Genomic DNA, 17,289 nt, shown 5'->3' with positions numbered 1-17,289 from the left:
GCTGTTCACTGATGTTACAGCATGCGTTTTCCTGCCTGCGCCACCGCTATGGCACTATTATGTCTGTTTCTTTAAAAAGTGTTCTCCCTTTGAAGTCAATGGGACTTTGAACTGTTTTACTTTAACCAGATCACACCCATGGATTGGGTACCGGATCCTTAACATAATAGAAATTGTTCATCTGTGTCTGTCAAAGAAAGGCTTATAGTTCAGGGGTCCCAGCCTTTTAAAAATAAATCATCGTCATCATCACTATCATTATTATTTAATGTATAATTTTTATTTTTACAAGCAAGCAAAAATAAAAAATATACAATACATTACTACAATTATACATAGATTATCGTCTTACATGAACACAAACATAACCATAGACATAAACATAGGCAAGTCATGCCGGCCACATGACCAAGGAGACGTCTTCGGACAGCGCTGGCTCTTCGGCTTGGAAACGGAGATGAGCACCGCCCCCTAGAGTCGGATTCGACTGGCTTTCGAGCAAGGGAAACCTTTACCTTATTTTATCTATTATATCTAATTCCTACCTAAACTACATACTGTTTTATTTATTACAGTTGTCAAGCAGAACTCACTTTGTTGCATGAGAATTATTTATATAAACTCGCAGCCTTTTTGAGCCTGTGGGCACATTTGTAATTTTGTCATACTACGGTGTGATGCAGCAACAATATGGCTGCCACAAAGTGGCTGCCACAGGAGGCAGGGCCAGCTGCAAAATGGCTGCTACAGCTTAACTCCAGTCACACAGTGCAGATCCTTATGCTGTGGTGGAAGCTGCTGCCAAAGCAACATTTTGAAAAATGTGCACAGCCAATCAACTCTCCAATGGCCAATCAGGAGCCTTGCTGGGCAAAAGCCTTTCCTGGCCCAATCCGCTTCCTAAAAACAGTTGGTAGGCTCCAGAAAAGGTGTTTGCAGGTCCCACATTGCCCACAGGAACGAAATTGGGGACCTCTGCTATACCTGAATGTAAGCTGAACATGGTTCTAAATTAAAGATTATTAAAGCAACTCAGTGGGGTAGGGATGGAAGAGGTTTTTTTTTAAATTTTTAATTTTTATTTTTAAAAAACAAACAAACAAACAACAAAACATATAACTTTTTTGGAACTGTAAAATTAACAATTTGAAGTTTAGGGAAATATCTACTAAATACAATGTTGTATAAAATAATGCTAACTTCAGAAATACAATAAATTTACATAATGTGAATTTTTAGGCACAATATTGCTTTTCGTTAAATATTCTATTATTGGAAACCAGGTTGCCTGAAACATTTTTTGTTTACTTTCTGTATTTCCGAAGAGGTTTGACTACGGTCACATTTCCAATATTTTATGCATAATACCGGCTACTTCTGACATTTGTGCAGACTCCAAGGTCTCATGGGAATGTCAAGAGTTTTTCTGTCTGCAATTTAAAATTATTCAGCTTTGTTTACTGTATTGACCAATTCAATTGGCAAATATTACAGAAAGAACTCCAAACAATGTAAAAATCTTTCTGTCTAAAAGCAAACTGGACGCTTCCTCCATCATGAAGCAGTGAAGAGAGTCCGTCGGCGGACGCGGCAGAGGTTTCTGCGTGGTTGGTGAATCCCCTAGGTACGGCTTCAAAAGGGAATTAGATAGGCATATGGAGCAGAGGTCCATCAGTGGCTATTAGCCACAAGGTATAGATAGGGACTCTGGGGCAAGGGATGCTCTGTCTTCTTGGTGCTTGGGGGGAGGGGGGTCAACAGTGGGAGGGCTTCTAATGTCCTGGCCCCACTGGTGGACCTCCTGATGGCACCTGGTATTTCTGGCCACTGTGTGACACAGAGTGTTGGACTGGATGGGCCTTTGGCCTGATCCAACATTGGGGTCTCTTATGTTCTTACATGAAAAATATTAGTTTGGAAATTTAAAAAGGGGAGAAACCCCAAGACACAGCCTGATAGACCAAACATGCTGATTTCCTTCCGGAAGGCACAGACTGCTGAGGGCAAGTCAGTGATGGAAAATACCACATAGTTGCAGCTGACCAGAATGGGCATGAACCTGATTTTGTAACGAACATCGCCCGGTTTGTGGTTTGTGAGCCTCGGTTCATGAGATTGCATCTCCCACAAACCGCCCGTGAACCACCCTGTTTTTCATGGAGGTTCGTGGTGCTGGTTCGTAAGCCAGACATGCTGGCACCGATGAATTAATTGTCAAAGCAACTGGGGGGGATGGACTTCTGCAGCCCTGGAAACACCAATAGTGGCCCTCCAAATCTTGATAGACAGCTCTGGCCACCAACGAGAGAGCTCCTGTTCTGCTCTATGGGAGCAGAATGGATATATACCCCCAGCTCACACACAGCTGTTTTAGGCAGAGAGGGAGTTAACTGTTAGAGGCAGAGAGGGAAGGAACTGGAAGTCATTCCTCAGTACCGTGTACTGTGTTGGTGCTTACTCAGGGCTCTGAGGCACTAAAATCAAGCAGAGGGGCTCAGCCAGGGGGGTCCTTGGCTGAGGAACCACACAGTCCCCCTCAGTAGGATTTTTGCACACCTGTCCCTGGCTGGGGTGGTGTCTGGTGGGCTCAGGGCTCTGACCCACCACCTATCCCTCTACTTGTTGTTGTTCAGTCACACAGTCAAGTCCTACTCTTCGCGACCCCATGGACCAGATCACGCCAGGCCTCTACTACAGCCAGGCAAAGAGCTCGGCCAATGGGTTCCCCGGCCCCCTCAGAGCCAATCCTCACCAAACTTGGAGAGCAGGTAGAGGGGCAACCGAGGGACATCCTCTGCAAGTTTGATACCTGTAGCTTGCAGAGGGTCCTTTCGACATACTCCTGATTTAAGAGAGCACTTTTCGGGGGGGGGGTGTAACTCAGTTCCCCCTAAATCCAATCCTCACCAAACTTGGAGAGCAGGTAGAGGAGGGTCAGCAGGAGACTTGCTGTGAGTTTGGCTTCTCTAGCCCGCATGGGGGGCATTCTACAACACCACAAACCTCACAAACCACGAACTGATTCGTTAACTGGGATGAACCTCCATTTCCTTGGTTTGTGCCCATCCCTACAGCTGACTTCCAGCGACCCCTCAACTGCCATCACAAAACGTTGAGGGCAGTTGAACACCAGCTACAGTTGGGTGAAAGAAAAGCGGAGGCGGAAGATCAAATTGACGGCTCGACTCCCTGAGAGTCCAACCGTTCACAGGCACCACGAGATTCCTCATGAGCCAATGGTTATAAAAGATAAAAAGGTGAAGCATATTTAAAAACGCATGGAACTATCTTAAGCATGACATCTACACTACGCTCTTAAATAGATTTAACATCTGCTTTTTATTCCTGACGTTTGTGCAGACTTATATTTACTGGAATTGGAATGTATAACGGCTGGAGTTGGATTAGAAGGTGGTGTTTTTTGGTAATCACATGGTTTTTCTCATCAACAAGGACTTCTTTCACTTTCAGAGTTGGAATTAGCTAACTGGACGTTTCATTGCCACATGCCAATTAGGCAAACGGATCTACTGAGTTCATAAAGAAAGCTGGATTAGATTTAAAGGGAGGCGGAGTGGCATTTGATGGAAGGGACATTAACAATCTGATATATGCAGATAACACCACATTACTGGCAGAAAACAGTGAAGACTTGAAACGACTCCTGAGGAAGGTTAATGCAGAAAGTGCCAAAGCAGGATTACAGCGGAACATCAAGAAGACAAAAGGAATAACTACTGGGGGAATTACACAACTTTGAGGCTGACGATGAAGAAACTGAAATTGTTCAATATTTTTTTTTCCTTTGGGTTAATTGTCAACCAAAAGGGAGGCTGCAACCAAAAAATCAGAAAGAGATTGACACTGGGAAGGGCAGCCATGAAGGAGCTAGAAAAGATTCTTAAGTGTAAGGATGTGTCGCGGGTGACCAAGATTGAGATAATTCATCCCATAGTATTTGCTCTTAAGAAGAAGAAGAAGAGGAGGAGGAGGAGGAGGAGGAGGAGATTATTGGATTTATACCCCGCCCTTCACTCGGAGTCTCAGAGCGGCTTACAAACTCCTTTCCCTTCCCCTCCCCACAATAGACACCCAGTGAGGTAAAAGAAGAAGAAGAAGAAGAAGAGATTGGATTTATACCCCGCCCTTCACTTGGAGTCTCAGAGCGGCTTACAAACTCCTTCCCCTTCCCCTCCCCACAACAGACACCCAGTGAGGTAAAAGAAGAAGAAGAAGAGATTGGATTTATACCCCGCCCTTCACTCGGAGTCTCAGAGCGGCTTACAAACTCCTTTCCCTTCCCCTCCCCACAACAGACACCCTGTGAGGTAAAAGAAGAAGAGATTGGATTTATACCCTGCCCTTCACTACCCAAAGGAGTCTCAAAGCGGCTTACAAACTCCTTTCCCTTCCCCTCCCCACAACAGACACCCTGTGAGGTAAAAGAAGAAGAAGAGATTGGATTTATACCCCGCCCTTCACTACCCAAAGGGGTCTCAGAGTGGCACATATTTATGTTTTCACGGGGCATGCAATGTTGGATAGGTACTATTTAAGGATGAAAAAACCTTGGAAGGCTCCAAAACATGTGTATCATGTTGCTAGCGCGCCTTAAAAGACACGTCTCCAGAAACTCACTTTACAGTGCAGTCCTAAGGAGAGTTACACCCTTCTACGGCCATTGAAGTCAATGGGTTTAGAAAGGCATAACTGTGTTTAGGATTGCATTCTGATGGCTCATGTTTTGTTCTGTTCGTTTTAGAAGTACAGCAACAGAGATCACGTCTTCCATATGTTGCTCAGAATATACCACATTTCTGACAATCTCAATGTGTATACGCCTCCCGAGTTATATGCTATATGAAGTGGGCCCACTTTGCAAAACCATTCCAAGGGATTGGACTCACTGCAGAAAAAAGACCGGGTTAGTCCCATGTATGTTATAGGAGCTGTTGGTTTGCTCTGGGCTGGGTGTTGCATCGCTGGTATTGTTTGCTCTCTGTTGTTACATGCGTTAGGACCTGCTGGGTGGTAGAATGGTATACCAGTTTGGTGTAGTGGTTAAAAGCGGAGGACGCTGATCTGGAGAACTGGGTTTGTTTCTGAGACTCCAAGAGCGGCTGGTGTGACCTTGGGTCAGTCAAAGTTCTCTCAGAGCTGTTCTCTCAAGAGCAGTTCTCTCAGAGTTCTCTCAGCGCCACCTACCTCACAGGGTGCCTGTTGTGGGGAGAGGAAGGGAAGGAGATTGTAAGCTGCTCTGAGACTCCAAGTGAAGGGCAGGGTAGAAATCCAATCTCTTCTTCTTCTCTTCTTCTATTGGCTTTTCCCTCTGTTGTTTTACGAAACCCACGTTGGAACAGAGATTTCCCTCTGCATTGCATGCTGCTTTCACTCCCTTTGATCATCAGATGGTATCCTCCACACTCCGTGCCACTTTCGCTTTCATTGTTCTCGGGTTTTATGGTACCTTCTGCATAGATTTATGGCCATTCAGGGGTGACTTTGCAGTTAGTATGGCATTGCCCCCAAGGTATCTGAATGTGGTTTTGAGCTGCACCTTTTCCTCCCAGTTGAGAAAACGTGGAGCGAACGCCAGTTGCAGAATCACCCAATGATTGGCTTGCGGACTCGGCCACTTCCAGATGAAGGGGACCAGTTCAGGCTGGCCGTACCAAAGACCACCCCACCCCAGTTCTAAATGTTTCTGTTGATGCAACAGAAAGAGGAAGAATCCCCAGCATCCTTTGCGGGAGAAATCCTTCCTGATTGGAACTGCCGCTCTGAGGCCCGAATCCATCCTCCCCGGCCCCCGCAATCACACATTGAGTTAAATAAAACACAAGGCTTGTGAATGCCCTTTTTAAAAAACAAAATATTTTATTGTTAAAAAAAACACAGCACACACATTCACACGTGTCAAACATGTTAAAAAAGGAAAAGATTCTGATGAAGCAAGCAGATTCCGTTGCCAAAATGAAACATCTGGTCGATGCCATGTCTACACCAAATGTTTGTCCCTGATATTATTTCCAAACATCTGTCAACACTCCACCCCACCCCCCCGCTTTCCTCACATGCCTTTACGTACATGAAACACACATTAAAACGTATCTGCTCCGGAAGAGTCGGAACTCCCGTGGATGGAACTGAAGCTCTGCAGGTCCTCGACGTTAGCGGACGGCACCGTCACGGACATCTTTGCTGGTGTGGGCAGGGAACTCAACTGGGGCGCGTTCCCCCCCTCTGAAACAGAAAGAATAGTTGATTTGCGATCTGATCCAAGGAAATGGAAGACACACGAAAACCATCTGGTCTCACTGCTTTCGTAGGCAACCACGGTCAATGTATGGAAAGACGTCATTGGAACATTTTATATACTGTCAATTCACGTTTTCCATGGCGCGTGCTCTGACATCTGTTAGCCACCCGTACCGTGGCACCTACACATGGTCATTAAAAACAAAACACCCCTCTTTGCAAGGACGTCACGGTAGGTCCGGTCCACAACCAACTCCAAAACAAAGTAATGAAGCACGGAGCTGTTGGAAGTCAATGATGTGCATCACTAGCCGCGGCCAAAGACGCAATATACCCTTAACTCTGCCCTTAACAGATTCCTTAATGGGAATCCATCCTTCTTGACTGACTGAATGCATACAAGACGAGCGATTCTTCAGTCCTGCATTCCCCAGCAACGTTTCAAGGAGCCAAATGTACCAGTTGGTGATTTTGGGGACAAAGGCTCTCCGAATCAGCGGTTTCCAACCTTTTCGGTATGGTGGCCTCCAAGTCCAAATTTGCTTGGTATGGTGTCCTGGGCAAATTGGTGCCCCGGGCCAATTGTGACCTTGGCATCATCTAGTTCAGCATTTCATTTTCTACATTGGCTAACCAGGTGTTTTTGAGAAACCAACAACCAATGCTCCCTCTAAGCCGTGGAGTCTTGTGAGCAAAAATTCCTCTTTGTGAGCTACTGGCATTAAAGTTGTGAGCGAACGATTAGTGTGCTCTGGAGCCAGCCTTCCTGAGCCGAGACAAAAGTGTGTGAGCCAGAGGCTTAAAAACGGTGAGCTAGCTCACACTAACTCAGCTTAGAGGGAACAACTATCGCTGCCCCCACTATGAACCCCAAGCAAGGGGCATTCCCACACACACAGCCTTTGCTTATGGAGGCGACATCCCAGCCTTTGACCAGCCTCTCCTTCTCCATTACTCCCTCTAATCCCCGCTAAGATTCTACGAAACTCACTCTAGGAACCAGCTAAGGTACGACCTGGGAAGAAGAAGAAGAAGAAGAAGAGGAGGAGGAGGAGGAGGAGAAGAGATTGGATTTATAACCCACCCTTCACGACCCAAAGGAGTCTCAGAGCGGCTCACAAGCTCCTTTCCCTTCCCCTCCCCACACCAGACACCCTGTGAGGTAGAAGAAGAAGAAGAAGAAGACGAGGAGGAGGAGGAGGAGGAGATTGGATTTATCCCCCGCCCTTCCCTAGGAGTCTCAGAGCAGTTTACAAACTCCTTTCCCTTCCCCCCCCCACAACAGACACCCTGTGAGGCAGGTGGGGCTGAGAGAACTCTGACACAAACTGTTCTTTTTCAAGGACAGCTCTGACAGAGCTTGTGACTGACCCAAGGTCACCCAGCAGGTGCAAGTGGAGGAGTGGGGAATCAACCCCGGTTCCCCCAGATTAGAGTCCGCATACTTAACCACTACACCAAACTGGCTCTCCAGGGTCAGATCTTGGTTTCTGAAATACAAAAGAGAGCCATGGAAAGGGCAGGGGTGGCCATCGGGGAGGGCTGGCCCACGACCCACGTTCAGAAGGTCTGGGCCCCACTCCTGGGTCCCGGCCGACAGGTCGGGAAATACTGCTCTAAATGAACACGTGAAGCTCAGTGCTCCCTCTAAGCTGTGGAGTCTTGTGAGCAAAGATCCTACTTTGTGAGCTCCTGGCCTTAAAGTTGTGAGCGAGTGATTTGGCTGCTGCATAAATTAGCTTGTTCCGAAGCCATCCCTTCCTGAGCTGAGACAAAAATGTGTGAACTGGAGGCTAAAAAACGGTGAGCTAGCTCACACTAACTTGGCTTAGAGGGAACACTGAGGAAGCTGCCTTATACTGAATCAGGACTTCAATCAAGGTGAGTATTGTCGACTCAGACCGGCAGCAGCTCTCCGGGATCTCAGGCAGAGGTCTTCCCCATCACCTCCTGCCTGGTCGGCCTCCCCTAGTTCAAGTGCTCCATGGCACTATGTATTTATTTATTTATTTATTACTTCGATTTGATATACCGCCTTAACCCCCGTGGGGGTCTCTGGGCAGTTTACATGTGGGGTGCTAGTCACATTAAACCCTAACTAAGGCCACATTGATTCTATGGGTGGGGCTGCCTACCGGCACCCAGGTGGAGGCTGATGTCTCTTCGGCTCGGCTGTTCTTTTTCGGCTCCATTCCTGGCAGCTAGCTGTTCTTTCCTGGCGCTTAGGCAGTCAGGCGGTCTGATACACAGGTGACGTCCTCCTCCGGTCCGGCTGCGTCCTTCAGGCTCCGCCGCGCCCTTGGATGATGTTGCTGTGCCTCCGCCTCTGCTGACGACAGCCGCCTGCTGTTTCTGCCGCATTGACATCATGGGTGCCAGGAGTGATTGATGGACTCAAATAGAGTGATCCTCCATGTGTCGTCCCCCCCCCCCAGCATGAGCTCAGCATACAGTGGACTCAAATGAACCGCTGAGCTGCCACGTGGTATTTTAAACTGGTATTTAATGTTGCTTTTTATGTATTGATGTTTTAATTGTACTGCTGTTTAATGAGATGGTTTTTATTGGATTTATGGCATGTTGGGAGCCACCCTGAGCCCGCTTGCGGGGGTAGGGTGGGATAGAAATCCCAAAAATAAAATAAAAAATAAAATAAACTGGCACAGCCCCTCCCCTAAATTAGCGGAATCCACCCCGAAGAAGAAGAAGAGGAAGAAGAAAAGGAAGAAGAAGAGGAAGAAGAAGAGGAAGAAGAGATTGGATTTATACCCCGCCCTTCACTAAGAGTCTCAGAGAGGCTTACAATCTCCTTTCCCTTCCCCCTCCCCACAACAGACACCCTGGGAGGTAGGTGGGGCTGAGAGAGCTCTTTTCAGAACTGTCCTGGAGAGAACAGCTCTGACAGAACTATGGGTTGCCCAGGGTCATCCAGCAGCTGCAAGTGGAAGAGTGGGGAATCAAACCCGGTTCTCCAGGGTTAGAGTCCGCGCACTTAACCATGACATGAAACTGGCTCTGGATACACATAAGCCCAACCGAATACACATAAAGCTTCGCTATACTGATCAGGCGGATTGGTCCATCGAAATCAGTCTTGTCAACTCAGACCGGCAGCCGCTCTCCAAAGCCTCAGGCAGAGGTCTTTCCCATCACCTACTGCCTGGTCCTTTTTCAACTGGAGATGCTGGGGATTGAACCTGGGACCTTCTGGATGCCAAAAGCAGAGGCTCTTCTACTGAGCCACTCCCCAACCTCAAATGCCAGGCAAGGAGGGGCAGAGAACCAGCAACTGATTGGTCCCGTCCATTAGCACCTCCGTTGCATGCAGAAGGTCCAACATTCAATCCCAAACATCTTCGCTCAGTTAAAATCTTTCAGTTAAAGAGACCGAGGAAGGTCGCCCACCCCAGGGCCTTAGAGACAGGGCCGGCACCAGCATACCCTGAGGATGGACCTCTGCCAGGGCCCAAGGTTTCTGGCAGAGCTCGCTGCTGCCAGCGTCCCCTGCGCACTCAATTGCTAATGCTCCACCACCCACATTCCCTGCTGCATGCCCTGCCTGCACGGGGGCTGTGAGCATCGGGCTGTTGCACTGCTTGTGAGCAGGCGAGGGAAGGACGCACAAGCAGGGGGGTGGGTCGGAAGGAGGGCATGAGTGCCTGGTGGGGGGCAGAGGAGGGGGGAAGGGGGCCCCTGGGAACTCTTTGCCCCCCTCCCGGAATGTGGAACCAGTCCCGCATATTTTATGTTATTTACAGCCCGCCTTTCTCACTTGGACTCCAGGTGGATTACACAGAGCGAGTCAGCACAGTTGATGGGCGGGACATTCAAGAGACCATGCAATAGGATTACAGTTGGAGAACCAATCGGAACTTCTTGGGAGTTACAAATCGCTTGCATCTCAGTCATTGTGGAGTTAATTGACACTGCTAGTTATTAGTGAATAGGGCAGGACGTTATGTAAATTGTATCCACTTAGAAGTAACCTTTACTCTGGGGGGGGGGGGGGACTTTGTAGGAGGTCAGTTGGGCAGTTAGCACCCTGTTTTAATTTTTGTACGCTGTTGTATATTGTTCGTGATGTCCGATGGAACCTGCCTTGAGCCTAGGATATAAATCCAATAAATAAGCAAAGAAATAAAAATTGCTTTGATCTTGTATGCATGTATTCACAATCTCCTGGTCTTTTGTTGCTGACTAAGAAGAAGAAGAGGATCTTTTCCTCTAGCAATGTGACTGTTAGCATTCGTTAGATGCCAGGAATTGTTGTTTACATTTCTTTTATCCAAACGTTCCCTACCCTCGTTTTATCTTTTCAGCAAGCAACTTTTTAAACCTAACACAGGGGGAGCATGCCCCTTGCTTTGCCCCGGCCTTATTTAAAGGGGATATCCCAACAGAACTCTAAAAACAGCACCGGAGCAAAGCTTAACACGGCGCATTAAACGATGCAAACATTACACACGGGGGTTCCTACTTTCAGGAAGCTAAACATGCTGGTACAGATCATAGGCCCTAATGGCTTATCTAAATAACTTTGTGAATCGTTTGGTATGGTGCCACTGTATTGCCTGTGCAGGAAAGCCCACTTGGATAAGAAGAAGAAGAGATTGGATTTATACCCCGCCCTTCACTACCCAAAGGTGTCTCAGAGCGGCTTACAAACTCCTTTCCCTTCCCCTCCCCACAACAGACACCCTGTGAGGTAAAAGAAGAAGAAGAAGAGATTGGATTTATACCCCGCCCTTCACTACCCAAAGGTGTCTCAGAGCGGCTTACAAACTCCTTTCCTTTCCCCTCCCCACAACAGACACCCTGTGAGGTAGGTGGGGCTGAGAGAGCTCTGACAGAAACTGCTCTTTTTTCAAGAACAGCTCTTATCAGAGCTGCGGCTTGCCCAAGATCATCCAGCCAGGTGCAAGTGGAGGAGTGGGGAATCAAACCCGGTTCTCCCAGATGAGAGTCTGCGCACTTTACTACACCAAACGGGCTCTCTAGCTTTTTTCAGTTTTGCATAGTTTATGGAAAGCCAGGAGAGCGGGAGCCTTCCTGGCCTCCTTGGCCAGGCCATTCCACAAGGAGGGGGCCACCACAGAGAAGGCGTGTAATACTGGCAGCTGTTGATTTTGCCCATGTGTAGGTCGGTACCTGTGGAAGGCCCTGCCCAAATGGGCAAAGCTAACATGGCAGAACACAGCCGGAGAGACAGTCTTGCAGACGAGTGTCCAAGGCCACGAAGGGCTTTGCATGTCACAGCCAGTACTTTAAACTGAGCCTGATACTTGATGGGCGGCCAATGGAGTGGCCGGAAGAGCCCCCATCCCACAGAACTGGGCCGGATGGACCGACGGCCCGAACCTGAAAAGGGGACCATCGAGTGACCATGTGACCAAAGCCGAAGCTCTACCACATTTCCAGAGGCCGAACAATCATCTAGGGAATTACTTTCCCAGGTATTAAAAAAAAAAGTAGTAACATAATGTACAAAATAGAGCCAGGTGGGTCAAGCCGTGTTGGTCTGAAGCAGTAGAACCAATTTTGAGTCCAGTGGGCCCTTTAAGACCAACAAGGGTTTTATTCAAGGTATAAGTGTGCCTTGCACATGAAAACCCGTACCTTCAATAAACTTTTGCTGGCCTTAAAGGTGCCGCTGGGCTCAAAATTTGTTCTAGAGTACACAAAATAGGGTCTCTTTTCTACTATCCAGAGTTTTTTTAATAGCAGGAACTCCTTTGCATATTAGGCGACACACCCCTAATGTAGCCAATCCTCCAAGAGCTTACAGTAGCCCCTGTAAGAGGAAGTCTGTAAGCTCTCGGAGGATTGGCTACAGTAGGGGTGTGTCGCCTAATAGGCAAAGGAGTTCCTGCTACAAAAAGATAGTAGTACTATCGGAGTTTGCGCCGATTTGCGAGACCGCCCCGCCCTGTCTGAAGCCAGCCCCTTATCCACGAGCCACCTTCACTTGAAACCAGAATCCATAGGAGCCCACCATTAGTACTCTAAGACATCTTCCCCTCCTTTTCAAGGTCACCGTGCCCCCAGGCGCGGCACAGCAAGCGACATCAGATGTCTGCTCGGGAAGCCGAAGACGTGAGTCCTTGTAAGTATGAAACCAGAGTCTCTGGTGGCCTCTCCGTAACTAATAAGGCATGCCAAATCCATCATCTTCCCGTGGCAAACAACATTTCCCCTCCCTTCTGAAGGGATGTTTGCTCGGCCTCTCCCCTTTCCCCACTTAATTATCTGCCGTGACCGGTAGAGGGGCTGCCTGCCTTCCGCGTCTCGCCTGCCCCCTCCTCGGTGCCGGAGACTCCAGAGTCAGATAGATCCTTTTTTTGTCCCACAGTTGCTCAAAGAGCTGGTGGGAATGGCCAAGGAGACCAGCAGTGTCCATCTGCCTCTCGCTGCCGTCATCTTTCCTCTTCGCCAGGTCAGCCTGAGGTGAAGCTCCATTAACCGTGTCTTACTGGGGAGTGGCAAACACCCAAAGAGAGCCATTCCTTCCCTCTCTGAACTCTGGGAAGGTTCCGCCTCTGGCTTTCCCTTGAGGTCAACCGCCCAGCCTGCCCTCGACCAAGATTCCGGCAGGGCTGATATGTCCGGAGTTCTCCTAAGCTCCTGAGAGCAGGAAGCGCCTCCCAAGCAGTGTTCCCTCTGAGTTAGTGTGAGCTAGCCTGCAGTTTTTTAGCCTCTGGTTCACACGTTTTTGTCTTGGGTCGCTGTGTGACAGAGTGTTGGACTGGGTGGGCCATTGGCCTGATCCAACATTGGCTTCTCTTATGTTCTTATAGCATTGATCTTATAGTTCGGGCAGGATGGCTCCAGAACAAACTGATTTATGCAGCCGCCAAATCGCTCGCTCACAACTTTAATGCCAGTCGCTCGCAAAGTAGGATTTTTGCTCACAAGACTCTACAGCTTAGAGGGAGCATTGCTCCAAAGCACCTCCCAAGATGCTCCCAGGACAGAGAAGAAGAGATTGGATTTATACCCCGCCCTACACTCGGAGTCTCCGAGTGACTTACAAACTCCTTTTCCTTCCCCTCCCTGCAACAGACGCCCTGTGAGGTAGGTGGGGCTGAGAGAGCTCTTGGCAGAAACTGCTCTTTTTTCAAGAACAGCTCTGCCAGAACTATGGCTTGCCCAAGGTCATCCAGCAGCTGCGAGTGGAGGAGTGGGGAATCAAACCCGGTCCTCCCAGATTAGAGTCCGCGCACTTAACCACAACACCAAACAGGGGGGTTGTGGGGAGCCCATTCCGAAACAGGAGTATCCCAACCTGCCCCCCCTGGAAGACCCGAAAGCGCAAGTCCCCAATGTGGAGACCGTGGGTGCCAGGGTGCCCAATGACACCTTTCCTGGCACCTGTCAAGTGCTTTTAGGAAGTGGGCAGGGCCAGGTGGGTGTTTGCCTATCAGGGCATCTGACTGGCTGTACAGATTGAAAAGCGTCCTGTTAAACAGAGCTTCAGCCTGAAATGTGAGAACCAGGGAGGACTGTGGGGCGCTCCAGAGGGATCTGTCGAGGCTGGACGAGTGGGCGTCAGCATAGCAAATGAGGTTCAACGGGGGCAAGCGCAAAGTGATGCACATTGGAGCAAAAAATCCCAACTACAAGTACACATTGTTGGGGACTGAACTGGCGGTAACTGACCAGGAGAGAGATCTCGAAGTCATGGTAGATAACTCACTGAAGATGTCCACTCAGTGTGCGACTGCAAAAAAAATGTAAATACTATGCAGGAGATTTTTAGGAAGGGGATTGCAAAACAGAGCTTTACAAAAAAATTTTAGGAAGGGGACTGAAAACGTATCAGCCAGCATCATAAGGCCCCTGTATAAATCGATGGTGCAAGCTTATTTGGAATACTCCGTGCAGTTCTGGTCACCACACCTCAAAAAAGATATTATAGCATTGGGAAAAGGTGCAGGAAAGGGCAACTAAAATGATTAAGGGGATGGAACACCTTCCCTATGAATAAAGGTTAAAGCTTTTTAGCTTGGAGAAACAATGACTGAAGGGTGACACGATAGACGTTTACAAAGTTATGCACAGGACACAGAGAAAGTAGAGAAAGAAGTACTTTTCTCCCTTTCTCACAATGGAAGAACGCATGGGCACTCCGTGAAATTAATGAGCAGTAGGCTTAGAGCAGATAAAAGGAAGTCCTTCTTCTCCCAAAGAGTAATTCACACAAATAATTCACTACTGCAGGAAGGGGTGGTGGCAGCGATAGGCACAGACAGCTTCAAGAGAGGATTGGAGAAACATATGGAGTGGCGCTCCAACAGCGGCTTTTAGCCGCAAAGTATAGATAGTTCCAGTATACTCTAGTTCCAGCTCCTGCCAACCTAGCAGTTCGAAAGCAAGAAATTGCAAGTAGATAAATAGGTACCGCTTCTGTGGGAAGGTAACAGCATTCCGTGCGCCTTGGTGTTTAGTCATGCCAGCCACATGACCACGGAAACGTCTTCGGACAGCGCTGGCTCTTCGGCTTGGAAACGGAGATGAGCACCGCAACCCTAGAGTCGGATTCGACTGGCTTTCGAGCAAGGGAACCTTTACCTTTTTATAGACAGGACAACTCTGTCTGGGGCAAGTGATGCTCTGTATCCTTGGTGCTGGGGATAGACAGGAACACTCTGTCTGGGGCAAGTGATGCTCTGTATCCTTGGTGCTGGGGGAGGGCAAGCGTGGGAGGGCTTCTGGAGTTTTGGCCCCACTGGTGGACCTCCCATGATGGCCCCTGGGTTTTGGCCACTGTGTGACACAGAGTGTTGGACTGGATGGTCCACTGGCCTGATCCAACATGGCTCTACCTATGTTTTTATGTTAAAGAGTCACTATTACAGTTACATATAATCTTGCTCCCTGACCTGTTATGGCTGGCTCCTCCTCCTCCCGTGGCAGCCATTTTGTGATTTTGCCCACCCCCCACTGTCAGCATTCCAAAGGCGTGCACAGGCTCAAAAAGGGTAGAGACCCCTGCCTAAAGGGTGCCCAGCTCCAGCATATGATGATAATCAGGGGTCATTTCCTCCAGAAGCCCACAGGAGCGGAGCTCCGGCAGAAAAGAGCCCAGGGGGCGGGCACATGCAACAAGCCCCACCCCTTGCTCCCAGCAGCCCTCAGGCAGAGCAAGAAGCAGCCAGGTAAGTTGCAGAGCTCCCCCGGCCCAAAACATTCCAGTGGCACCTTTAAGACCAAGTTTTATTCAGGTACAAGCTCTCCCTCCTCTGTGAGGACAGATCCCCGCCCCCCTGGTCCAAAACAGTCCAGTGGCACCTTTACGACCATGTTTTATTCAGGTACAATCTCTCCCTCCTCTGCCAGGACAGATCCCCGGCCCCCTGGTCCAAAACAGTCCAGTGGCACCTTTAAGACCAAGTTTTATTCCGGTACAAGCTCTCCCTCCTCTGCGAGGACAGATCTGCACGTCCCCCCCCCCCAATAGCTAGCAATCCAAAAGAGTCCAGTGGAGCCTGAGCGGTGGGTGTTGCCTTCTGACACACTTCCGGTGATGTCAGGGGGTGTGGCATATGCAAATAAGTTATGCTAATGAGTTATGCTAATGAGCTCCTGCACCTCTTTTCCTACGAAATGACCCCTGATGATAATTAAGTGCCACCAAATTGCAACTGTCTCGTGGTGACCCCTCACGGGTTCTTCAAGACAAGAGACACAGGGAGGTGGCCGGCCGTTCCCTTCCCCTGCGCAGCAACCCTGGGATTACTTGGTAGTTTCCCCTCCAAGTCCTAACCTTGGCTGATCCTGTTTAGCTTCCAAGCTCTGTCGAGCCGTGTGTGATGCTCGGATAAAAGAAGCGTGAGGTACTTGACTTTTAATTCCAGCCAAAGTAATTCAGCAAATATTTAGCAACAGCCATGGCTGAAGTCCAAAGCTGGCTGAGGAAAATCGCCTGATGCCATGGCAACGGGATACGGGTGCTAGAGTAACCATACCAACGGGGTTAGGACATGCAAGTGGATTCTGGTCGCTACAGGGAAAAGCCAACGGCACAGAGTGGCCTGCGGGATCCTCACGGAACCAAGAATCCTCACAGAGTGGCGTCGTGGTCAGAATGTCAGACTAGGATCGGGGAGACTCGGGTTCAAATCCCCCGTCTGTCATGGAATCCCTCTGTGTGACCGTGGACCAGTCGCACTCTCTCAGCCTAACAGGGCTGTTTCAAGGATAAAACGGAGGAGAGGAAAATGACGCAAGATGCTTCGGGTCCCTATGGGGAGAACGGCGGGGTGTCAATGACGTGAATAAATCAATTAGGTTGTGTGCGACTGAGCTGGGCAAAGCCCCATACTCTCAGTTCTAGACTGGACATAGAACACGGGTCACGGGGGAAATGGCGGGGGGGGGGCTGTGAATTTCCTGCATTGTGCAGGGGGGGTTGGACTAGATGACCCTTGCGATCCCTCTCAGCTCTATGGTTCTACGCAAGAGCTGTGTGCATCCACGGTTACGGTGTTTAAACACAGGTACTCCTGCCAACCTAGCAGTTCGAAAGCAAGACACTGCAAGTAGATAAATAGGGACCACTTCGGTGGGAAGGTAACAGCGTTCCGTGCGCCTTGGTGTTTAGTCATGCCGGCCACGTGACCACGGAAACGTCTTCGGACAGCGCTGGCTCTTCGGCTTTGAAACGGAGATGAGCACCGCAACCCTAGAGTCGGACTCGGCTGGCTTTCGAGCAAGGGAACCTTTACCTTTTACTCTTCCAAAGGCCCTGACGCGGATAGCCCAGGCTATCCCGATGTTGCCAGATCTCGCCAGCAAAGCAGGGTCGGCCCGGGCTAGTATTTGACGGGAGACCTCCAAGGAAGGCCAGGGTGGTGGCGTGGAGGTGGGCCATGGCCAACCACCTCTGAACGTCTCTTGCCTTGGACACTCTACGGGGTCTCCATAAACCAGCTGTGACCTGATGGCACTTTTCACCGCCTGCTTTGCCCTGATGGGGCTAGCCTGATCTCATGAGGTCTCCGAAGCAAAGAAGGCTCAGGCCTGGTGAGTACC

Source organism: Gekko japonicus, unplaced genomic scaffold (assembly GCF_001447785.1).
Source record: "Gekko japonicus isolate JY-2015 unplaced genomic scaffold, Gekko_japonicus_V1.1 scaffold1720, whole genome shotgun sequence".
NCBI lineage: Eukaryota > Metazoa > Chordata > Lepidosauria > Squamata > Gekkonidae > Gekko > Gekko japonicus.
This window is presented reverse-complemented; position numbering follows the sequence as displayed.